General features: G+C 38.5%; 1 pseudogene; it reads left to right on the top strand.

Moving 5' to 3' along the window:
* The first annotated feature begins 18,759 nt into the window (after window positions 1-18,759).
* LOC149822202 (GDP-fucose transporter 1 pseudogene) lies at window positions 18,760-19,707 on the top strand (annotated as a pseudogene).
* Window positions 19,708-26,174: the final 6,467 nt, after the last annotated feature.

The following is a 26,174-nucleotide window of genomic DNA, read 5'->3' on the forward strand; positions in this document are numbered from 1 at the left end:
TTGAATGTCCTCTTTTTAGTTAATGTCACGTTTACTTATATTGAATCTCTGATTTTTTTTTCTCTCTTTTTTAGCTTTGCACATTCCATTTTGCATTCTCTATTATGTTCGTCTGTTTGCTTTTGATTCATCACAGTGACTTCTCATTCCCTGTTTAATTTTTTTACTTCCAGTTTTAGTTCATTGCATTTGTTTTTTTTTTTTTTGTTTTCTATTTTCTAGTGCGTTTGTTTGTTTTGTTCCATTGATTTTCTGTTGTTTCGTCATTGTAAATTTTTTTTTTTAGCACCTGTGTGATTCATGGTTTCTTATAATTCTGTTTAGTCAATTTTTATTCCCTGTTTTATATCTCCTGTTTTAATTTCTGTCTCTTTCATTCATCGTCTATTTCTATTTTCTAAACTTTCCTGTTTTCAGTAATTTTTTTTTTTGAAATCTGTAATTTCCTGTGTTTTTTTTTGTTGTTGTTGCTTTTACATTTATTCTATGCTTTCATTTACTTCATTTTCCAGTTTTTTTTTTAGTCCAATTCCTGTTTCTTCCATTTATGATTCCTTGTTTCCCAGTTTTTCATTTCATATTTGGTTTTCCCGACTTTTAGCCATTTTTCCTGTTTTGAAGTCCATTATTTCTCAGTTTCCATCATTACTTCCTAGGATTTCCCATGAGACGCACATTGTATTTGGTTGGTTCCTGCAAAATACAGTTAGATGAAGAGAGTAATATAGGTTCCATCAACCCCTTTTGGATAACTTGTAGCATACAGGGAGCTGTTCATTTTCTGCTGCAGATGTGCAGTCTTGATAATCGGTCATGTTCACGGATGGATATTTTTATATCCATTCATTGTCTATAAACTATCTTTTGTATGCTTCATTATTGATATATAGGGAAACTCCATACCCATTTTTGTTGAAATATATCTTGTAATTTGGGAAATACGGCTATGTAAAGTTACCTACAGAAACTGTGTATACATATATTTTCTGGTTTTACCCATTATGTGGAATTTCCATTAAACATATATGTCTTCTCATTATATGTATATATGTATCTATATATATGTATATCTATTGTATATCTACCTATATGTATACGTGTATATGTATATATGGATATATATATGTATATATACATGTATATATATACTTATATATATATATATCCCTTCATGAATATTTGCTATTACATGTATTTTCTTTTCTCTTACTCTTGTAAATACATCATCATTTAATTTATGAGCTTGATGTTCTAAATTCTTGTTCTATGAAGTTATGGCTGGAATTTCATCATTTGATGCTACAATTTCTGTTTTATGAAGCTATGGGCTGGAATATCATCATTTGATTTATGAGCTTGATATGCAAATTCCTGTTTTATGAAGTTACTTTGGAACACCATCATTGAATTTATGAGATTTTGTCTAGCTTGCTGTTAAAATCTTTGTTTTATGAAGCTATGGCTGGAACAACACCCTTGGTTTTATGAAATTTTGCTTAGCTTAGTGCTAAATTCTTGTTTGCTATATCACCCCATTTGCAGCACCAATTATACATATTATTTCATCATTTTCCACAACATTTTCACCTATTCACCAAGCTTTTCATATCCTTTTCATGATATCCTTGAAATAGCCCATGATGCTTCCACAACCCATTTCCTGCACATATTCATTTTCTGCTGTAAGTGTGCAGTCTTGATATTTGGCCATATTCATGAACGAATATCTCTATATCCAATCGTGATCTCCTAACCATCTTTGGCGTGCTTCATTATGGATATATAGGGAAGCTCTATACCCATTTTTACTGGAAATTGCATTATAATTTGGGAAATATGACTGTGTAAAATCCCCTACAGAAACTGTATATACCTGTATTTTCTGGTTTTAACCATTATATGGAATTTCCATTAAACATGTATTTTTTCTCATTATATGTATATATATATCTATGTATATGTATATCCATTATATATCTATCTATATGGATGCGTATATATGTATATATATGTCTATATATATATATACTTATAGATATATATATCCCTTAATGTGTATTTGTTATTACATATATTTCTCTTTTCTCTTACTTTTGTAAATATATCTTCATTATCATATATCATTCATCATAAATTCAAGTATTTCTATATTTACTTGTATATTTTTGTTGTATATTATATATATATACCCATTCCCTCGGTTATCTGGTACTAACTCTCTTTTTGCAGGAAAATCTAGAAGATGCTGATTCCTTGGCTCCATTTCAATTTTCTTTTACTTTCTGTTATGCAATGTAACAATCCGATGTAAACCTTGGAATAAGATTTACTTTTACTGCTTAGATTAGGCTGCATCTCATATAGTTTGATTTCAGTAATATCCTGATTCTATGATGCATATATCTCAATTTTCAAAAACCCACCGTGGATGAACACGAATGGCACGTGCACCAACTCTTAGAGAGTTGATGAACTCGGTGGAGTCCATATTTACGGCCCTAGTCAGAATATGGACGAGCCCCAGATCCATCATCTCTCTACCAGTCACATTGAGCCTACACTCTTAGGCTATCTTGAAAATGCACCTCATATTTCCAATGTTTTCAAAATATTGTGAATTAACTCAAATAAGTTCTGAACATATTCATGGCCACAGTCAGAATATATGAAGGATTTACTTTGGCTTAATCCACAATTTTCCAATAAAATTTTCAGAAATCTTTTCAAAAGTGCATTCATTCACATCATCTGCATCATTTGTTTTTCTCATGATTTTCTCAAAAGATTTTCACTTCATGGAATCGATTTTCTCAAGAAACTATGATGATATTCGGAGTTGGATTTCCCAAATCAAATGTTTTCCTGTGATTTTCCTTAAAAAGTTATTTCCTTAAGATTCTTTTCAAAAGAATTTCTCATTTTCTCAAGAATCCAAGCTGATTTTCAGATATTTCAAAAAAACAGATTCTCAGGATTTCAATTTCCTATGTCTTGAATTTCCTTCTCCAAAGAACTTTCCCATAAGTTTTCTATCATTTTCTTAAGAAAATTCTCAAAGACTGAGTTTTCCCAACAAGTGCTTTTCTTTTTCAAATGTTCATCTTTTCTCAAGAATTCCTACAGTTTTCCTAAGATTCTCATTTTTTCATGGTTTTCTAAGTCTTTCTAAACTTTCTCAAAATTTTCCTGAGATTTCCATTTCTTCATGATTTTTCAAAGCTGATAAACTTTCTCAAGATTTTCCGGAGATTCTCATTTCTTCATGATTTTCCAGATCTTTATAAAATTTCTCAAGATTTTCTCGAGATTCTCATTTCTTCATGGTTTTCCAAGTCCCTTATAAACTTTCTCAAGATTTTCTCGAGATTCTCACTTCTTCAATATTTTCCAACTCTTTATAAACTTTCTCGAGATTTCAAACCTTCTTCGTCTGAGTTTTTCTGAGAGATTGATTTCCATATTTTTCCTGAGAAATGCTTTTCAACACCAAATATTTTCTAAGCATACATCATAGTTTTCCAACTTATATTTTACCAAATCTCATAGCACATGCCTGAATTCTTTGTGCATTTAGGATAGAACACAATTTCGGTAATTTCACTAAGTCAAGCACAATTTTGGTCCTTGGTTCGATTACCCCTGTTAAAGGCGGCAGGAACGGTCGAACCTCGTACCGACAGGTCGAGCCCCATCCCATGGATTTTCCCGCAATTTTCAAAACGGAGGCGAGTATTTCAAAACAATTTCCAAAATCCGGTCAAGTTTGAATCGCGAAAGCATTTCCCTCTCTCTTCCGCAAGGAAGGGAAGACGGGAAAAAATTTGCGACGATAACAGGTAGGACCATATTGAGGAGATTATTCCATGCTCACATTAGACTTAGGTCTGAAATACAACTCTCCTCAATTTTAAGGATTGAATGCAAACAATGTATGCAAGTGTATGCTTCTTTTCACTTTAAATCTATCTCTTTAGGACTTGCATTAAAGCCATCTGATTTATTTTGCATGTTAAACATGTTTTCAAAAACATCCCTTACCTATATTGTCCCGGTCTTCACGTTGCTGGGCTGTCTCACTGAACCATAGTTCGGGAGAGAGCCTCACAACTGGACCACTTATTTGGGTTCGCGCCCCCCTACCACGTACCTAAGGGCCATAGTCCGAGGTATATCGGTAGGTGCTCAAGGATGTTGGGAAGCCATTACCTTAGAACCGGAGAAATATTTCTATGCCACGTACTTCGAGCTTCGGCTTGGGTATATCGGCATATCTTGATTGGAATCAGATAATTCGAACCCTAGAGTTAGGATTAAGGTCCTACAGGTCATTTCAAATATTGCATTTAGAGTCAGCCTTTAGGGAGTGCTATGTGCTCATTCTTGTTTGTGTAGCTTTAGTTGTATGATAAATCTCTTATTTCTTTCATATATATGTATCAAACCCTTTTTCAAAACCCTGGGTGTATTATTCAAAACTTACCCTTATTTTCAAAAAAACCCAGGTGTATATTTCTCTCTACCTACATTTCTTTTCTATTTTGATCAAATTTTCTTCAAAAACCCTGGAAAATTCCTTTAAAAATTTCATCAACCTTTTCAAAATTTCCAGGTTTGATTCTTCAAGAGTTTATCCGTAAGTCCTGCATTCTATCTAATTCTCCTTATTTTTCTTTACCCCAGTATCATCTCAATGGCATCAAATTCCCTCGATGATGTCTTTCCCCGAGATCATGTCTTCTATTAGATTCAGGATGGACCTCCAGATCTGCGGGTCATCCAGTCTCGACCTTTCTTCCCTCGGTGGTATTATTCTTGGTTTGCCACTTTCTCACGTATGTTCCCAGACCACTTGGATGACTGTGGGTTGGAGATGGCATCAGCGGTAGGCAAGCGTACCATCAATGGAGCTTTAATTCAAGCTATGGCAGAACGGTGGAATCCACGTACCTACACATTCTGGTTTCTATGGGGAGAGATGACTCTACTGATGGATGAGTTCAATGATATTATGGGATTGCCCGAACCAGCTGGTCAGCCAGATGATCCTGTCGAGTAGCAGTTTTTGATCAACATCAAAGGGGTGGATGTTCGAGAAGCCTTGGCCAGAGCAACAGGGAGCAGATCCTGGCCCATTATTGAGATTAGTGGGAATCAGTTCATCGACCTGTTCGAACTATATCAAAAGTATGGAGCCTACAAAGAGGTTGGCACTCTATCTCGAGCAGCGAGAGACATAATTCAGCATGCCATGATCCTGTGCACAGTGGGGTTAGCTTTCTTCCAAGATGGTCAGAATTTCGAAGATGGGGAAGCAAGCAGACCCGTCAGCTTTCAGTTTCCATGGCCGCATTAACCTTCCTTTACAGAGGCTTGGCTCGATTTACCCTCGGAGAGACCATTTTGGTAGAAGGGTGCACTTACGCCCTGCAGTCGTGGTTTCTGCGACACGTTCCCTCGAAGGCCAGTTCTTTCAGGTTCAACAGTAAGCAGCCAAAGTCAGCCATTCAGTGTCGAGCTTTGATCGAGAAACTGCATCAAGAGGAGATTACTTGGGACTTTTTTTACAGAAGGGAGACTGTTTCTCGATACACCTATGCACGTGACAAGCGCTACAAGTTGATAGGCCCTTTCTTTTGTGTTGATTATCAGCCGGAACGATGTCTAAGGCAGTTTTCGCAGCGGCAGTTTTCGCAGCGGCAGGTTCGTGCCAACACCCGCTTCCCGACGGGCAACGTGCCAGAATTCAACCTGCAGTCGGATCAGTGGTCTGGGGCATATCATGTCGCTAAATATACCTGGGACTCCTTTATTTCTCTGTCTATGTTTCCTGGGCCAAATGTATCATCTGAATATCGAGAGTGGTGGCAAACTGTCTGCCCACCCTTTCTTTGTCTTTGAATGTTAATATCAATAAAAATTACTTTTTGGCCAAAATTTTATTTCTTGTATTTTGTTTATAGCACAAATAGTCACAAATTTTGGGTGACAACCTCATCCCGGGTAAATGGGACATTCCTTCCACATTTTCTTCAAATATATTTTCTTATGGTTGACGACCTCGCCTAGGTAACAAGGCATATTTCTCTGTTATCATCAAAATGGTAACACAATTATCACAAATCATGTGATGACCCAATCCCGGGTAATGGGATAATCTCTTGAAATTGTCTACCAAATCCCTTCATTTCTTGCTTTTTCTCAAAGAAAATGTGATTTTCAAAAGCTTCTCCATACTCTAACCATTCTCATATTCTACAGGAAAACTTTGGCATCTGAAAATGGTTCAGACAAGGGCTGGTAAGCAGGCTGCTCAAAGGCACAGTGACAGCGAGCCAGGGAAGATGAATTCTCCCCGATTATCCAAAAAGCATGACTCAGGAGATGAGAGTGATGATGATCCGACCATGTACCGGGTTTTTCAGAAAATGATGACCAAGATGATGGCCGAGCAGGCTAAGGCGGTTCCCAAGAAGGCAGCTTCTAAGACCAAAGCTAAGAAGAAGCCCATAAAAAAGCCAGTTAAGATCCGCAAGCAGAAAGTACAGCGTGACAGCACCTCTGAGGATTCCGGGTCAGCAAAAGAAGTCTTCGAGGAAGAAGAGCAGCTGATCTACATCCCGAAACATCTGAGGCAATCCAAGAAGTCAGTAGAAGAGCCAGTGTCAGTGAACAAGCCTAAGTATGGGCCCCCCGCAGAGGATTCAATCCAGGCACTGACCAAAATTGTTAGAGACCTGCAAGTTCGGGATAAAGGGAAAAGGTCATACACTAGACAAGATTTTTACCTCAGCTTGGAAGGGGACATCAATCTAGAGAACCTCCTCAGAAAGTTCATTAAGTTTGATGGATCCGGGGATCCTAAGGCTCACCTTGCCATGTTCTTTGCGGAATGCGCCCGATTCTGCGAAGACAACCGTGCCCTATTTCTCTGTTTTCCCCGCAGTCTGGAGGGGATAGCTGCCAAATGGTACGCTGAGCATGTCAATCCCATCGAATTGAGGGATTTTGATAAAGTTGTCAACATGTTTGTTGAGCGCTTCCTATTCAACACGGAAGCTCTGCCCACTCTGAACCACTTGTGCAACCTCAAACAGGAGCCTAATGAAAAGGCCAGCGATTTCATCCACAAGTGGAGAAGCCTTTGCAACAAAATGAGAAACCCTATTTCTGAGGAGCATGCCCTCCAAGTCATTCTCAATAATTTCTCTCAGCCCTTGAAAAGCCTCCTCTTCCCCTATCCCTCCAAATCATTTATTGAACTGACAGAGCAAGCAAAATGGCTCGAAATGGGGGTAGAAAACGGGATGTATGAAGGAGTCGCCCTGGCCAAAAATGTGCAGGATCCAAAAAAGAAAGCACACTTCACTTACTTCGTCGAGGTTCCAGGGGATGATCAGGGCAGTAGCAGCAAGCAAGGCAGCGGCAGTGGCACGAAGCCCGAACAAAGTAGAGGCAGAAAGAGCAAATTCTTCAAGAACAATGATAAACCTCTCCCGACCGGTCCTCAACAAAAAGGGGACCTTCAAGAAAAACCCAAACATATAAACTGGAGCATGGATCGGAAATTTACTCCTCTCGACCAGCCACTGGAGAAAATTCTGGAATACTTGCTGTCTCACGGGATGGTGAAACTTCCCAAGGTTGCAGATCCGCCAGTGCTCATGGGAAGATTTAAGGAACAGTACTGCAAGTTCCACAGAGCGATGGGCCATGACACTGAATATTGCTTCGTCTTGAAGCATCTGATCCAGGACTGCATTGATAAAAGCATCCTCATCGAGGATGAAGAAGAGGGCAAGATGGACATCCTGTCCACACCATTCCCAAAGCATTCAGCATCAACCATTTTTGAACATTCCTTCCTACCGCAAAGTCATATACATCCTTGTTCCAGCGAGGAGATAAGTTTGCAACATCAGATAATGGTTCTACATCAGGATCAACCTGCATTTCAGAGAGGGGATATCCTCTCATTTTTAAATATAAGAAACATGTCAGTTGAGAGTGGGAAAACCCAAGTTTTTCCAAAGAGATTTCTGAGAAAGGAAGCCTGCACAGAAGACACAGAAACCTCAGAAGCAACAGAGGAGTGGGCCAAAAGCCTTTAGAAGCCTATTACAGCACTCTCCAACATCTCTATTTTTGAGTTGACTCATGATTCTCCCCAGCACCGGGAAAAACTAGATGATCTACTGAGAAAGATCAAGGTGAAACCAGGCACTACGCCAGAAGACATGGCGCAGATTGTAAATCAAGCAATGACCAATGCGCCTATTACTTTCTCTGATGAGGACTTACCAAAGCCTCATTCATTTCACAATAATGCACTATATATCGTGGTCAGGACCAGGGGCATGACTGTCTCGCATGTACTTGTTGATGGGGGCAGCAGCTTGAACATTTGCCCAGAAATGACGGCGAAAGCCCTGGGATTGAAAGAAGAAGAATACGTGCTCGATCCCATCACCATCTATGACTTTGATAATCACGGGCATACTGCCAAGGGCAAGATTTTCTTAGAAATTTTTATCAACTACTCAGTGCACACCGTCCTATTCCATGTCGTCAATGTGCCGCCGACTTACAATCTTCTGTTGGGACGAACATGGATCCACAATGCCAATGTCGTTCCATCAACTCTTCACCAGTGCATCAAGTGGTCCAAGGGTGGAATGATTACTACCGTTTTGGGCGAAGACCCTGAAGAAAGGCTGCCGCAGCCTATGATTCCCCGTCCAACGTTCACAGCTGATATTCCAAGCATCCGAGAGGCGGATGAAATCAATCTCAGCGAAAGTTTAGAAATGTTGAAATTAAACGATGTCATGGACGAAGAGAATGTTGCCGCCACGGTCCAATGGCACGGACCTTGTTTCTTCAAATTAGGAGGACACATTAATTACACCTCCTTCAAAGATCATCCTTTATTCCCTCAATTTTCTAAAGCAAGAAAGGGATTCGATCTGTTGATCAAACATGAATATCAGCCATTCCGAGGCATGGGGAAAGATGAAGACGACATGATAGAGCCCATCATTCCAGTTCGACATGCGGACAGTTCAGGGTTGGGGTTTACCGGCCAGGATTTCAGCAAAGAGACCATTTTCGTCAGAGGAAGCCAATGAAAAGATGATGCCTCAATTTTCTTGCTTTCCTGTTCTCATTTCTTTGTTTAAATCTTGTAGGGACAATACAGTCCCATCTTTGTCAGTATCTTGTAAATATTTTGCTTCAATCAATGAAAGATCAATCTTTTTCTTCATATTCGGGTATCTATCATTTCCTTCTTATACTTTGTCTATGTCATTGCTCTTTGCTTTATACGAAAATTTATTTTGGCTTGTACGTTCCCCTAAAAACCTTTCTTACATTTTCAGGACCATTAACTCCTGAATCTATGACAAGATTCGTTAGCAATCCCAAGTATCTAAAATTGGCAAGGCTTCCTGAGATGAAAGACAGAGCAGAGGTCAGTCAAACAGCAGATCAGACCGAAGAGCCAGCCAAATTTGATTCCACCATTCAGGATTTGCCAGAATTTGCTCACATTCAGAAGCAGGATGAACCATCATCTCTGGTTCAAGATCCAACCGAGGATATCAACATTGGGTCGGAAGATGATCCGAAAATTCTCAAAATCGGGTCAAGTCTAAGCGAAGTTGAAAAAGCTAGACTCATCCAATTCCTCGAGAAGCACCAGGAAGTATTTGCCTGAACTTATGAAGATATGCCAGGATTGGATATCAAGCTGGTTGAGCATCGACTCAAGTTGAAACCAGAAGCCAGACCAATCAAGCAGAAATTGAGGAAATTAGACCCTCGAATTGAGCAGCAAGTCAAGGAAGGACTTGAAGATTTATTAAAGGCAGGTTTCATCCGGGCCATCGATTACCCAGATTGGTTGGAAAATATTGTTGCAGTCCCTAAAAAGAACGGAAAAGTTCGGATTTGCATTGATTTCAGGGATCTCAATAAGGCCACCCCGAAAGATGATTATCCGCTCCCCAATATTGACCTGTTGATCGATAGCACAGCAGGTCATGCCATGTTTTCCTTCATGGACGGATATTCAAGTTATAATCAGATTAAGTTGGCCGTTCGTGATCAGTCGAAGACTTCATTTACTACCCCATGGGGAACCTTCTGCTATACTGTGATGCCATTTGGGCTAAAAAATGCCGGAGCAACTTATCAAAGGGCAATGGCCGTCATTTTCCACGATCAAATGCACAAGAATATGGATGCATATGTGGATGACATTTTGGTTAAGTTTAAAGAAGAAGAGGATCACCTTGATGCTCTTAATCAAGTTTTTGAAAGACTTATTCTTTACAAGTTAAGACTTAATCCTCAGAAATGTGTTTTCGGAGTTGAGTCCGGCAAATTACTCGGATTTATCATCAGCAAGAAAGGAATCGAAGTGGATCCAGCCAAGGCAAAAGCCATTATTGACATGCCACCTCCAACTAATCTCAGAGAACTGCGAAGCCTTCAAGGGCGCATTCAGTCTATTCGCAGGTTCATCTCTAATCTGGCCATGAGATGCGAGCCTTTCAACCATTTGCTAAGAAAAGAAGTTAAATTTGAATGGGGATCAGAATGTCAGCTCTCGTTTGAGCGCATCAAGCAGTATCTCCTTAATCCACCAGTTTTGAAGCCTCCTAAGCTGGGAAAACCTCTTCTACTATACATTTCTGTCAATCAGAATGCCTGTGGTGGATTCCTCTCACAATATGAAGAAGGCAGCCTGATAGAGCATGCCATCTACTACGTGAGCAAAATTTTTATTGATTATGAAAAAAAGTATTCTCAGATGGAGAAAACTTGTCTAGCTCTGGTTTGGATGTGCCAGAAGTTAAGACATTACCTATTGGCTTCCGAAATCAAGTTTTTATCGAAGCTCAATCCTCTTAGGTACATTTTGGAACAACCATTTCTCACTGGACGGATCGCAAAGTGGCAGGTCGTTCTGATGCAATATGACTTAGAGTATGTTTCTCAAAAGTCAATTAAAGGCCAAGCGATCGCAGATCAGTTGGCGGATTTTCCTTTGACGGAAGAAATTAAAGCAGAGGATGATTTTCCTGATGAGCACATCTGCAATATCCAACAGCCCCCAGTTTGGAATTTGTTCTTCGATGGTTCTAAGAATATGTCTGGCATTGGAATTAGAGTCTTGTTAATCACTCCAGAAAAAGAAATGATCCCTTATTCCCTTAAGCTTGGTTTCCAATGCACTCATAACATGGCCGAGTATGAAGCTCTAATACAAGGTCTCAAAATTCTGCAAAATTTTAATGTCAAGAGAGTGCATGCTTTTGGCGATTCACTACTTGTTGTCAGTCAAGTTAACACTGAATGGCAAGTGAAAGATTCCAAATTAATTCCATATCAGAAGATCGTCTTAACTCTTGTGAATAGCTTCGAAGAATTTCAGCTCAGTCACATCAGAAGAGAGCATAATCAGATAGCTGATGGTTTAGCCAGTCTGGGCTCCATTCTATCCTTTAAAGATGGTGAGTCATGTCGTTCTTTCGAAGTTGGCAGACTTGAGCAACCTGCTTTCGATTCAATTATGCAAGTAAACTAGGTCAATCAGAAGGAGAAGCCTTGGTATCAAAATATCAAGAATTTCATTAAGACCGGTGAATTTCCACCAGAGATGCAAAAAAGGGAGCAACGTGCAATTTAGCGTATGTCTACCCGATATTTCATTCTTGCCAATGTCCTCTACCGCCGTGGGTTCAGTTCTGAGTATTCAAGGTGCTTAGACAAAGAAAAGGCTATGGAAGTTATCCAAGAGGCGCATGAAGAGATTTGTGGTGGCCATGTCGGTTATCAAACTCTCGTCAAACAGATCGTCCGAGCAGGATACTACTGGAACACCATGCAGCGGGACTGTCATCGATTTGTGAAGAAGTGCGTCAAGTGCCAATTACACGCGCCTTATATTCATGCTCCGGCCGCATATCTACAATCAGTTGTTTCTCCATGTCCATTTTCTATGTGGGCTTTTGACGTCGTCGGCCCGATTACTCCTCCTGCTTCCAACGGCCACAAATACTTCTTGGCTGCGACAGAGTACTTCACGAAATGGGTCAAAGTTGTTACTCTACGCACGGTAGAAGGCCGCCATGTGGTTTCTTTCATTCACAAGAACATTCTTTGCCGTTTCGGCATTCCACATGATATTGTCTCAGACAATGGAACCCATTTCAAAAATGAGAGAATGAAAACCTTTGGTTCTAAATTTAGAATTTCCCATCATTTCTCAGCCCCCTATTATCCTCAAGGAAACGGCCAAGCAGAGGCTACCAATAAAATCTTAATCCGTATTTTGGAAAGGACTGTGAAAACAGGTCGAGATTGGCATGAGCAAATTCATGACGCACTTTGGGCATATCGGACCACCATTCGGACCCCGACTAATGCCACTCCTTCAGAACTTGTTTACGGAACTGAAGTGGTTTTGTCTCTCCATATCCAGAAGCCCGCTCTCAAATTTGCTTCTCTTATAGAATTGCCACTTGATCAGTATCGGCAACAGAGATTGGTGCAGCTAGATTTACTGGATGAAAAAAGGCTCAAGGCAGCAGAGCATGCTCAAGCTTATCGATAGAGGATAGCTCGACACTATGCCAAGTCCGTCATTGAGAGAAAATTTCGAGTTAACGATTTGGTACTCAGATCGACAGCTCATCTCAAGCATCGACCACGGGGCAAGTGGTCACCCAATTGGGAAGGCCCTTATGTGGTTAAGGAAGCACTTCCTCGCAATTCATATCGTCTAATCAACGCAGATGGAGTGGAAATGCCAGATCCCATCAATGCTCTGCATCTGAAGAAATATTATACTTAGAATTTTCATTCTAAAGCCTTTGTACTATTCAAAGAGTCATTTCAATAAAACAATAATCTTCTATCAATTCTTACATTCTTCTCCATGATACTGGGGCATTTTTATTTCATTTTTATAATCGTCTTCTTCCATCATATGCAGGCAGGATTAGACAAAATCTCTTTTCCTCAAATTTTGTTAGTTCTTAATTAGTCTTGTGATCTTTATTTTTCATTTCATTTGATTCATTTTGCTTTGATCAAATTTACATCAGGCTAATGCTCATTTATGTCAAGTTTTCAACAAATTTTTTAATCTTAAATTCCATCTACTTTTATCTTTAAAAATACCCTTTCAGGTTAAGGGATAAACCTGATGCCTCCTTTTCAATGAGGTATTCTTTTGTTATTTCCCCCATTCAGGATAAGGGGATAAATCCTGAATTATCTTCTAAAAACTCATTCTGAAAATCTAGCTCATCTTCAAAACTCAGTTCTCGCACTGGTTATTTCTCAAACTTTTCAATCATATATTGAGCTCATTTGGAAAATCCGGTTCTCACACCGGTAACCTTCTAAAATCAGTCTTCTGACCAAAGACTTTTCTCCTTCTAAATTCAAGTTCTGACTTAAATCTCCCAAAACTTCATGTATCCAGCTTTTGCCGGTCATGTATTTCCAAAGGATCCAACACTCGTTGGTCATGTATTTTCCCAAGAATCCAGCGTCTCGCTGGTCATGTATTTCCAAAAAGATCCAACACTCGTTGGTCATGTATTTCCAAAGGATCCAGCATCTCGCTGGTCATGTATTTCCAAAAGTATCCAACACTCGTTGGTCATGTTTTTCCAAAGGATCCAGCATCTCGCTGGTCATGTATTTCCAAAAAGATCCAGCATCTCGCTGGTCATGTATTTCCAAAGGAACCAGCATCTCGTTGGTCCTGTATTCCAAAAGATCCAGCTCCCAGCTTGTCATGTATTCCACAAGATCAAACCCTTAGGGTGCGACCCCTCAATTCTATCATTTCCAAGATCTTCAATCTTTCAAATTCTATTTTCCTAACCTTTGGTTACAATATCTTCAAAATCTCATCATTTTCTCAACCCTCGGGTTATAACCTCCAAAATTCAATCACTTTCAAACCATCAGATTAAATCCTTCATTTTTAAATCCAGTTTTTATAACTGGTCGGGATTTGAAATCCAGTATTTTTCACTGGTCGGGATTTGAAGTCCAGTATTTTTCACTGGTCGGGATTTGAAATCCAGTTTTCATAACTGGTCGGGATTTGAAATCCAGTATTTTTCACTGGTCGGGATTTGAAATCCAGTTTTTATAACTGGTCGGTTTTTTAAATCCAGTTGTCATAACTGGTCGGGATTTGAAATCCAGTTTTCATAACTGGTCGGGATTTGAAATCCAGTATTTTTCACTTGTCGGGATTTGAAATCCAGTATTTTTCACTGGTCGGGATTTGAAATCCAGATTTCATAACTGGTCGGGATTTGAAATCTAGTATTTTTCACTGGTCGAGATTTGAAATCCAGTATTTTTCACTGGTCGGGATTTGAAATCCAGTATTTTTCACTGGTCGGGATTTGAAATCTAGTTTTCATAACTGGTCGGGATTTGAAATCCATTTTTCATAACTGGTCGGGATTATCAAAATCCAGTTTCTCATAAACTGGTAGGGATTTCCAAAACCTAATGTATTTCATCAGTCCAGTTTTCTAAAGTCTAATTTTTACACCATTTCTTTAGATTACAGCTAAGTGTCTTATCAAAATCTATATTGAATGATTATTTCACAAGGAATTCGTGAAAACTTTGCCAATTTGCTAAAAACACTTGTTGATTCTAAAAATCTGACTACACAAAAAGAATTTCCTTAGATTACCTCTACTATTTCCTTCCAAAAGGTGAAACTTTTTGCGAAAAAGAGGTAAAATTCAAATCTTTTCCTGTTGATCAACCAAAAGGATGTAAGAAATGTCCTTGATATGATCAATGAAAGAAATCTTCAATGATGTTGAAAAGCCAGAAGTGAATTGATATTGATCTTAGCTATAGCACATGTTTTAAAAATGACTTTCTGGCAATCAGGCAGTGGAAATATCTTGAGCTATAAAAAGAATCCACTCAACCCATATCTTCTCATTTTCGTTTAAAAAGTTGCAATCAAATATCCGCAAAAGGGATCTCTCAATTGTCGTCAAGATGAAGACGAATTAAGCGAGTAGACCCCCGGGGCCAAAGAAGATTTGAAACATCTCCAAGATGACGAAGTTTGTGACGGATCCTTCCAGGGAAAGTTCAGATCACCGTCGAGATGAAGGCGAGTAGGATGAACCTACCGGCAAACCCTAAAAGATATTTGATTTCTGCTATCATCTAAAGACCTTTTTAGCCAATGTCATCAATAGAATCCCTGAGATAAAAGAAGGATCGGAACATCTCCAAGATGAAGGAGTTTGTGACGTACCCTTCCCTTGAAAAAAAAGAGAGAAAAGTCAGGACTCATCCAGATGAAGGATGGTATAAAAGCCCGAGAAAGCCCAATGACTCAAAAAGAGTGCAAAAGATCATCATGGAAAAACACCCAGATATCAAACTGCCAAAGTTGCCAAAAGTCATCTTTTCTCATACCAAGTTCTTTTATTAATATCTCTTCATTTTCTGCTTTTATGAAATTAAGAATATTTCTTCCACTCTCATATCAGGGAAATGGATAGCTTCCTTGAAGAAAATCATCAGTGCTAAAATTTTGAATTTAACTCTTAAAACTGAAGAGTTAACCTCGATGAAGGAAATACTCTAGGTAAAAGAGAGAATATCTTCGCACATACGCGCACATTTCCAAGCGTTTGAATCAGCTATAATTTTATCTTATTGGCAAGATTTTCTAGCTATTTCAAGAATGAAATAAACATTCAATATCCGTTTTGATACGACCTAACATTGTTTATATCTTCCAGAAGAGTCGCCTCACTCAGTTGAAGTATCTCTTCCTGTCCCATCGCGGCTTCTTCAGTCAAGAATTCCGTATGGTGTTGCCCACTCAGGTTAAGGGTCAAAACCTGAATTTTCTGCGAAAGATCATTGATTTCAAAAGTTATTTCAGTCTCAGCAATGAGACGCCCAATTTCTTCTCCCTTTTCAAAAGCTTTAGGGACCCTATATTTCCTCCTTTCGCAAAAACCCCTTTCGGATTTGTTCGTCCAAATTCCGAAGGTCCCATTATGGTTTCTCCACTTGAGAAACCCATATGGTAGATTTCCTATTTAGGCTAAGAGTTAACCCGGAACCTCGCTTCGCGAGGTATTTTCCTTTCAGGTTTGGGTTAAACCTGAGTCTCGTTCCAACGAGATTCTTCGTTTTGACGAGATGTTTTCTTCCAGTCCCATCATGGCTCTTCCCATCAAGGAATCCATGCTTTGTATATCCATCCAGGATAGGATACTACTTGAGCTTCATCTCACGAGGCATTCTCCAAAAATGTCCCATCAAGGTTCTCATGTATTCCCTTCCTCATTCAATACATTTTTTATATATCGTCGTCCCATCCAGGTTAAGGGCTAAACCTGAATCATTCCAAAAAGAGTATCTTGTCTCACCCATGAGACCTGATCAAAATTCTCATTTCCCACCATTTCAGAATTTCCATCCAAAGTCTCATCACGATTTTCTCATTCTCCACTCAATCATATCATTTTCAAGGATTTCATCCCCCCAAAACCATTCAGGATAAGGCTTCAAGCCTAAGAAGCTATATTTTCAAAATAATTCTTCCACACCCAGTTCAGATCTACTGACTGGGGCATTTTCAAAATTTGGAGTGTGTCTTTGCCACTAAGCTCGGCTTTTAACTGGCTTAGTAGCAAAGAGGGGCATCTGTGAACACCTCAAATTTTTCAAAGTTTTATAAAATTGACCCTTTTGCCCCTAACTCTATTTTCTGAGAAGATCAAAGTGATTTCAAAGCTAAATTTCAGTCTTTCTTCAGATTTATGTATTAAATTCCACATTGATATACTCAAATTCAACTCCGGGTCTGAACCCAGTATTTTAAATCCAAATCTGAGCCCCGTTGTCCGATTTCCAAAATAAAATCACAAAAATACCAAAAAATGGTTTTGAAAGGCTCGGGCGGCTCATCCGGCACTCTGTTGGATTCTCGGCTCTATATTTCTCAGTTCGAGGTTATAAACCTCGAATATTTCTCAAAAATTCGGACATAAATCCACTTTCTGAAGAAATTTTCTCAAAAATAGCTTTTAATTCTCAGAAAAGCTCCCTTTTTGTAAATATTTTACAAAAACACAAAAAAATTAGTTTTAGATCTTTGGTTTCTCGTAAAACTTTAGGATTTTATTCTAAAAATACAAAAAAATTGAAAAACAACACAAAAACCTAAAAAAAAAAAATTGAGAAAAGCTACAAGAAAATGAGTGATTTTCGAACTTTTGAAATCTTTTTAAGACAAATTTTCTAAAAACCTCATTTCATAACCCTTTTTCAAAAATTTCCCAAAAAAAAGGAAACCTCCTTTTGGAAAAAACGGAGAATTCCTAACAAACTCCTCCCGCGCCTTTTTCCTTCTCCTCCCCATCGCAGATCTTCAAACAGCCTCCTCTTCTCTCAGCCTTCGATCCTCAACGACCTCCATTCTCGAATCCTCCATGGCTCCTTTAAGAAGGGACCTCCACCACTTCTCGGAGGGGTCTCTGAGAATCCATCATCGATCTTTCTGCAAGAGCACCTATTCACCCATTATCGATCGAGTATTCTCTCTGCAAAAAAAAAAAAAAATTTTTACAATCTACATTCATCGATTTTCCCTGCAAGCGCGATCATCAACCTCCATTTCCCCATTTGATCAAGGAGGTTTCTCTGCTAATGCGTCTTCAACAGGATTTATTATCGACATCCTCCATTTCTATCACATAGAGAACCCTCCACCTCTTCTTTAAGAAGAAGTTTTCACCCTTGATCGAGGAGGGGAGAAAAAGGAGAGAAGCAGGCCAGCTTTCTTCCCCATTTGGTTTGAACGTCATTCTGCAGCCAAATTCCTCTTTCATCCAAAACTGTGCGATTACAGGTATGTAATTACCCTACTTTCTCCTCCTATTTTCTACAAATATTTTGTCCCCTTCATTTTCTGGTATCTTCTTATTCAATCTTCCTTACTATTCTGTATTTATTTTTTTTTTCTGCATTTCAAAGCACAATAGGTGGGGATCGGTCTGCATATAGCAAAACCGATCCACCTGCGTGCAAAATCAATGGAATACATTCATTCCAACATTTTCTTTACTTTACTGTTCTTTCCTTCTTTCGATTATGGAATTTCAATGATCGTATATATGTTGACCCTCTCGTTATGATATTGTAGGTTATGGTTTTCATCTACCTTGTGTTTGTTTCCCTCCGTGTTTATGCTCCTCTTTCATATCTGTTTCTTTCTTTTATTTTTTATTTTTATTTTTATTTTTTTTTATCTTTTTCTAATGATCGAGTTATGCTTTGCTCGCCTATTAATTCTTACATTTTAGCTCTATCTTGATCACTCGTGGATTTGGAGTTCTTGTTTCACCCTGATAATCTATGGCATCGCGCATGTCCGTGGGTCGTCATATCTCTTGCATATTAACTAGTGTTGGCCTGTGATTCCTACTGCCCTGTATTTCCTCTGGCCTTTTTTTATTTTATTTTCTGCCTTCTTCCTCGTTTTTAAGATGGTGTTGATAACCAACTGTAAATAAACAGAACTTTTCTTCCCATCGAGATTGAAAGTGAAATCATTCAACCCCCGAAATGGTTGAGGGCTTGGAAGTTGAGGTTTGGTGATTAGAATTTTGAAGGTGGAAAGATGATCGATGGTGCCATCAAAATTTGGAACTACCGAGCAGATATTATACCATGAGTAGCTTTGTCGTCGGCTATGCTTTGTGCTCTAGCCTCCTTACTGTAATCAACAAGTATGCCATCATAGGAGTCAATATTCCTGGACTATTGAACGCCCTTCAGTATCTTACATCTGTATTAGATGTTTGGATTATGGGGAAATTGGGATTTCTTTACCATAACCCATTCTTCATTCAGACTGCCAAGAAATTCCTCCCTGCTGCACTCGTTTCCTTTTTTTCATTTATTTACCTGGTAGCTTTCACAAACACGAATCTTCTCTGTGGGTGCGTTCATTCAGTCTTCTGATCATTGACGCCCCACTTGGTTGCCATTGTTGATGCTATCTTTAGGAGGTAGTCTTTATCATCCAAATTTACCTGTGCGTCTTTGGTATTTGTTTTGATGGGTATAGTTGAATATGTTGCCCTAAATCCAGCCTTCACCCCTACTGCATATTCATGGGTATTTGCTTATCTGATTACAATCACCACATAGATGGTGTACATCAAGCACATGGTCACAAATCTGGGGTTGAATGCTTGGGGCTTTGTTTTCTATAACAATCTGCTGTTACTAACGATGGCATCATTGTTTTAGGATCATGACTAGAGAATATAACGGCATGCTCTTGGCCATTCCTGGGATTAAGACTGGCCCTTGGGGCCAGTCTGGTGCATTGTTTTAGTCTCATTGCCCTGCACATTTGGCTTGGCAATCATTTTTTGGGCTTACCACAGGAAAGGCAACCTCTGTCACTACATTTTACCGTCACCAGTATCGTCAATAAATTTCCCACAGTGGCTATTAATGTCATGATTTGGGGTAATTATGCTAGTCCATTGGGATTGGTATGCCTACTTTTTCACTCTTCTAGGAGGAGATTATTATCAGTAGACTGTAACTGGAGTCTCTCCGCAGCAGTGGGACACAACGGCCATGGTCATCAAACTCAGAGGATGAGATTGACATTCACGGTGGAGATGAAACCGATGATAAAGAAGATAGGTCATAAGGGTAGGTCATGGAGGCTGAAGAGTCACGTAACAATTCATAATCTCAGAGAATAGGCTTTGGAAAAGTTGGAGCTATATCAGCTCCAGTTAGCAAGAGTGTTGCTACTTTTTCTATCAGTTCAGCACCTCTCGTATTTGTTTTAAACCCTCATATCCGCATTTGTTTTGTTTTCTTTTCGGTTGCTGTGAATCTCTTTCAGCTGAGATGCATATCTCAGTCGGTAAGTTCAGATATAATCATTCTCAGGCATTCGGCTTTTACATTTTTTTTTTGGTTCACTGTTCAGTTTCACAATATACTCGATCTCCACTGATTACTGAGTTTCTGCTGCAAAAGGAGGAAAGGGACCTTCTAAGCAATTGCGAAAGCATGCTAGAATCAACGTCACATAAAAAAAAATTCCTTGATGAAATTGAAAGATGTATTGGAGACCCTTGCTTGCCGTCTGTGTGCTAAAAAACAAAGGGAATTGTTACCAGTTTTGCTATGTGCAAACCATACTTGTTTCCAAGGTGCTGCAAGTTACACAGTAACTGCTTTTACCCGGAAAGTTCTGCCTTTGCTGAAGCGACCATTTGGAGATTGTGCAGTTTTGCCCCATTGATTATTTTGAAAATAGAGAATTTGCAGTCTTTACAACAGAGCTTTATGTCAAGTATCTCTATAGAGCTTTTTTTTAAAGCATTGAGAGATCGGAAATTGACCCCAATTGTGCCAAAATATTTTGCACGTCACTTGTTGTATTTTCCCCACCCAGCAAACAATGTTGAAACTGCTGCTATCACTTGTTTTCCCTGCTGTCAATGCTCTCACAATAGCTGATGCACCTCCATTTCACTTCACACTAATGTACCCACTTCATTGTTACAACTACTGTAGTAGTTGCCCTCTCATTACCCTTCATTTCCCACTTCACTATGACTCCATCACCTACTGTGCACAGCAGATGCACAACACCATAAGCACCTCACAAACAACCATAGCATCACTACATTTGTTCCTAACTGCTATTGTTTATAGCCCTGCACAGTATTCCTGCACCATTTACACCTTGCTGACATCCATTTCCTATATTCCCTTGTATACTATTTCCTCATAACAGCATTTAGTACTTCATTTCATATGTCTCCTGCAAAAACTGCATATCATGTCAACCTCATACAATTGTTTTGACATTCACCTAGTACACTTAAGAGGTCATTCAATATATGTTATTATATGCCTGTGTTTTATTATATTAACATTTATCTTTCATAGTCATCTCCAAAAGTGTTGATTACTAAAGATCCATTTCATTTTCAGCACTTTCATTGGTTTCACCCATCTACCTTAAGTATGTGTATATACTCATACATATGTCTATACGTATATAAACTCTCATATATGTATATATATATATATATATATATATATATATATATATATATATATATATATATATATATATATATATATAGGTGCGTATGTCACTTCCCATCCTTTTCACCATATACATCTTAACATATGAGCATTTCACCATTGATATGTGCGATTTCTTGCTATTTTCCCTATTAATCAAGTGTTTTGCAGGAAATATGGAAAAGATATCATTACTTGGGGTTGTATATTTGATTTTATCTATTGTAATAGTTAGATTGGAATGAGAATTTACATTTCCTGCTTTAGGTAGTATGAATGAGCATTATAAAATAACATGAATTGTTTGTTTTCATGCATTTTTGCTTTTATTTCTCAAAATTCTCACAATGGTGAAACACGAATGGCACATGCACCATTTCGTAAGAGATAATAAATACTAAGTTGATGATCCATATCAATGGCCATAGTCAGGGTGTGGACAAAACTTAGCATTTTTATCTTTTATAAAATAACACTGGATCCACACTAGATCCATTTTCAAAATTCATCATATTTTCCTAAAATATTTTCTTCTTTTATCAGAATTTAACTTAAAATTAACTCAAAATATATACCAATGGCCATAGTCAGGGTATATTGAGGGTTAATTTCATTTTAAATTCTATAAAAGCACAAAAAAGGTATTTTATCCTTCATTTGAATTTAGATATGACTATTATATAATACATTCAATGACCATAGTCAGGAGTGTATTATATCATTGATCTTATTTAAATTCATTTGAAGAATGAAATATGATTTTCAAATCCAATTTCAAACTTATTCAAATTCATTCATCATATAGGATAGAATTGCATCATATTTTCAAAATTTCCTTTTCAAAATTTCCAAGTGATTCTTCTTCTTCATTTCTCAGATCAAATCTTATTCAAATCCAATTCTATCTCATTTCAAGATTCAAAATTCAATTTCAAAGTCCAATTTGACTTTGAAATTCCAAAATCATTTTATATTCAAACTTCAAATTTCCCATTCAATTTCAAAGTTCAATCTAACTTTGAAGTTTCTGATTCATCTTCGAATTCAAAATCAAGTTTATCTTCTTATCTTCAAATTCAAAAATTACAAGTTTGAGATTGATTTTGAATCTTGACTCTTCTTAAATTTTAAATTCAATCTGGGTTTTCAATACCCAGATCCATCTTCAAAAGTCCCATTTGGACTTTCAAAACCCAAATCCAAAGTTAGATCCTAAATTCAACTTGGATCCCGATTTCCAAGTACAAAATCTCCACTTTTTGGATCTCAAATTCAGATTCAAAAACCATTTTAGGATCCAGGATTCAACATTCATATCGGATCTCAGACTTCAGATCCACAATCCATCTTAGGGTCCAGAGCCCAACTCTACATTGGATCTCAGACTCTAGATCTAATTCTATTTTAGGATCCAGAATCCAACGCCACTTTGGATCTCAGATTCCAGATTCAGAATCCATTTTAGGATCCAGAACCCAAGTCTACATTGGATCTCAGATTACATGTCCAAATTCCATTTAGGATCCAAAAACCAATTCTACTTTGGATCTCAGATTACAGATCCAAATTCCATTTAGGATTCAGAATCCAATTTTACTTTGGATCTCAGACTTCAGATCCAAATCCACTCTAAGATCCAGAATCCAACTTTACTTTTGGATCTCAGATTTCAGATCCAAATACCATCTTGGATTCCAAATCTTGAATCCGATTTCATTCAAAATTCCAAATCCAAATTCCACTTTAGTTCCAATCCTTAAAACCAATTCCACTTCATTCCAGATTTCAGATCAAGTTCCCATTTCAGATCCTAAACTTAAAATTCAACTTTGAACTCTATTCAGAATCCAGATCTTGGATTCGGATTTCATCTTGAAGTTCCAACTTTTTCCATTTCTCAATTTTATTCAGATTTCCCAAAATTCTATCTTTCCTTCTGATTCAATTCCATTTTTCATTTCTATTCTGATTCAAAGTCTATTTATGACTTTGAAAATTCCTTTCTTCTTCTTTTATCTCAAAGTCTTCAAAATCATTTTTCCAAAAACCAGATTCATTTTCCCAAGCTCTTGATTATTCTAAAAAAACTTAGAACTTCAAAAACTTAAGTTCTAAGTTAGAAATCGTTTCTTCACTTTATCAGATTCATCTCAGAAACACTTGGGAATTCTTCAAAACACTTTCAAAAAGAGCATACATCCTTGCATTTGCACAAGCATGATTCTTTGTGCATTTAGACTTAGAATAATTTCTTAGATAAATTCTTAGCAAAACAAAAGGCATAAATTCGACCCTTGGTTCGATTACCCCTGGTAAAGGCGCCAGGAATGGTCGAACCTCGTACCGATGAGCGGATCCCGTCTCCCAGTTTTCCCGCAAATATTTCAAAAACGGAGGCGAGTTTATTTTAAATATCTTTCAAAATTAAGGTCAAGTGAGACCCCACAAAAGAATTCCTCTTCTCTTTTCTTTTTCTTTTATCTTCTCTTTTTCTTTTTTGTCTTTTATTTTTCTCCCTTCAAAAGATAGGAAATAGAGGTTGGAAAGGGAAAAGAGAAGGGAGAGAGAGAACATTATAAAGAGAAAAAAATTTGCGATGATCACAGGACCTCATGTCTGGGTTTGTTTACTGATTCAGGCTCTTCAGCCACCTTCTTGGACTGTCGCAGATGTTTCGGGATAAACACAAGTTCTTCTTCTTCGGAATCCTTTTCTGCTGATTCCGTATCCTCAGAGGTGTTGTCCTGCTGGACTTTCTTTTTACTAATCTTGATAGGCCTTTTCACGGGCTTCCTTCTGATCTTGCTTTTGGAGGACACTTTCTTTGGACCTGCCCTAGCCTGTTCAGATATCATTTTTGTCATCATTTTTTAAAACAATTTATACATGGTCGGATCAACATCATCTTCCATCTCTTGACCTTGTCTCCTGAATGATCTGGGAGGATTCATCTCTTCTGCCTCACTGTCACTGTGTTGTCGAACCGTCTTCTTTCCTGCTCTTGTTTGAACCATGATGAAATGCCAATATTTCCTGTATAATAAGGGAATGGTTAGAGCATAGAAGAAGCTTTCAAAACCAAATTCTGAGAAAATGGGAAGAATGGGGGGAATTGGTAGACAATTTAAAAGATTATCCCATTACCAGGGATTGGGTCGCCACAAGACTTGTGACCATTGCATCATCATTTTTATGACAACGGAAAAATATGCCTTGTTACCTAGGCGAGGTCGTCAACCATGATAAAAGACTTTGAAGAGAGATACGAGGAATGTCCCATTACCAGGGATGAGGTCGTCACCAGAATTGTGACCATTTATACTTATGAAACAAAAGAGTGAAATTTGGCCAAAACAGTTTTTCAGTAGAGCAAAAGATGAATTTTATTGATAATAGATTCAGAGACAAAGAGAAGGTGGACAAATAGCTTGCCACCACTTTTGATATTCAGAAGATACATTGGGTCCTGAAAATATGGAAAGAGGAATGAAAGAGTCCCAAGTGTACTTGGCGGTATGGTATGCCTCAGACCACTGATCCGACTGCAGATCAAATTCTGGCATATTACCCACCGAGAAACGAGTGTTGACATGAACCTGCCGCTGCAAAAACTGTCTGAGACACCTTTCTGGCTGATAATCTACACAGAAGAAGGGGCGAAGCAATCTATAGCGCTTGTTCCTTGCATAAGTGTAGCGAGGAACTGATTCTCGCCGATCAAAGTAATCCCAAACGATCTCCTCCTGATGCAGACTCTCGATCAAGGCTCGATACTCAATGGCTGAATTTGGCTTCTTACTGTTGAATCTGAGGGAACTGGCCTTCGATGGCACATGTCGCAGAAACCAAGATTGTAGGGCATAGGTGCATCCTTCTACCAAGATGGTTTCTCCAAGAGCAAAGCGGGCTAAGCCTCGATAGAGGAAAGCTAAGGCCGCCATGGAAACTGAGAGATGACGGGTCTGCTTGCTTCCCCATCTTCGAAAGAGTTGGACAACTTTGACATCAATAAAATTCTGACCGTCTTGAAAGAACGTTAGTCCCGCTGTACATAAGACCATGGCATGTTGAATTCTGTCTTTCGCTGCTCGGGATAGGGTGTTAACCTCCACTGATCTCAGTGAGAGGCCAAATAGGTCGATGAACTGACTTCCACTGATCTCAGTGAGAGGCCAAGATCTGCTCCCTATTGCTCTGGCCAAAGCTTCTCGAACATCTACTCCTTTAATGTTGATTAGGAATTGTTGCACGATAGGATCATCTGGCTGACCAGCTGGTTCGGGCAATCCCATAATATCATTGAATTCGTCCATCAGTAAAGTCATCTCTCCCCATGGGAACCAAAATGTGCAGGTACGTGGGTTCCACCGTTCTGCCATAGCCTGAATCAGACTTCTGTTGATGGTTCGCTTGCCTGTTGCTGATGCCTTCTCCAATCCACAGTCATCCAAGTGGTCTGGGAACATACGCGAGAAGATGGAGAACCAAGAATAATACCACTGAGGGAAGAAAGAATGAGACTAGATAGCCTAATGATCTGGGGGTCCATCCTTTATCTTGATAGAAGACAAGATCCCGGGGAAAGACAACATTGAGGGAATTGGACGCCATCGGAAATAATACTGGGGCAAAGAAGAATGAGGAGAATCAAATAGAATGCAGGACTTATGGATAGACTCTTTGAAGAAAAGAGGATGCATACCTGGATTTTTGGAAGATCGAGGAATTTTGAAAAGAATTTCCAGGGTTTTGAAGAAGATTTTGATATAAAAGAGAAAATAATGTAGGTAAAGGAAGAATATACACTTGGGGTTTTTTAAAATAAAGGGAAATTTTGAATAATATACCCAGGGTTTGGGAAAATGTATGATATATATAGAAGAATTCAAGAAAACATCACATAATTATAGCTGCACAAATAAGGATGCGCACACAGCATTCCCTAAAGGCTAACTCTAAATGCAATATTTAAAATGGCTTGTAGGACCTTAATCCTAACTCTAGGGTTTTAGATC

The sequence above is a fragment of the Nuphar pumila genome, chromosome 11 (genome assembly GCF_984573655.1).
Source record: "Nuphar pumila chromosome 11, dmNupPumi1.hap1.1, whole genome shotgun sequence".
Taxonomy (NCBI): domain Eukaryota; kingdom Viridiplantae; phylum Streptophyta; class Magnoliopsida; order Nymphaeales; family Nymphaeaceae; genus Nuphar; species Nuphar pumila.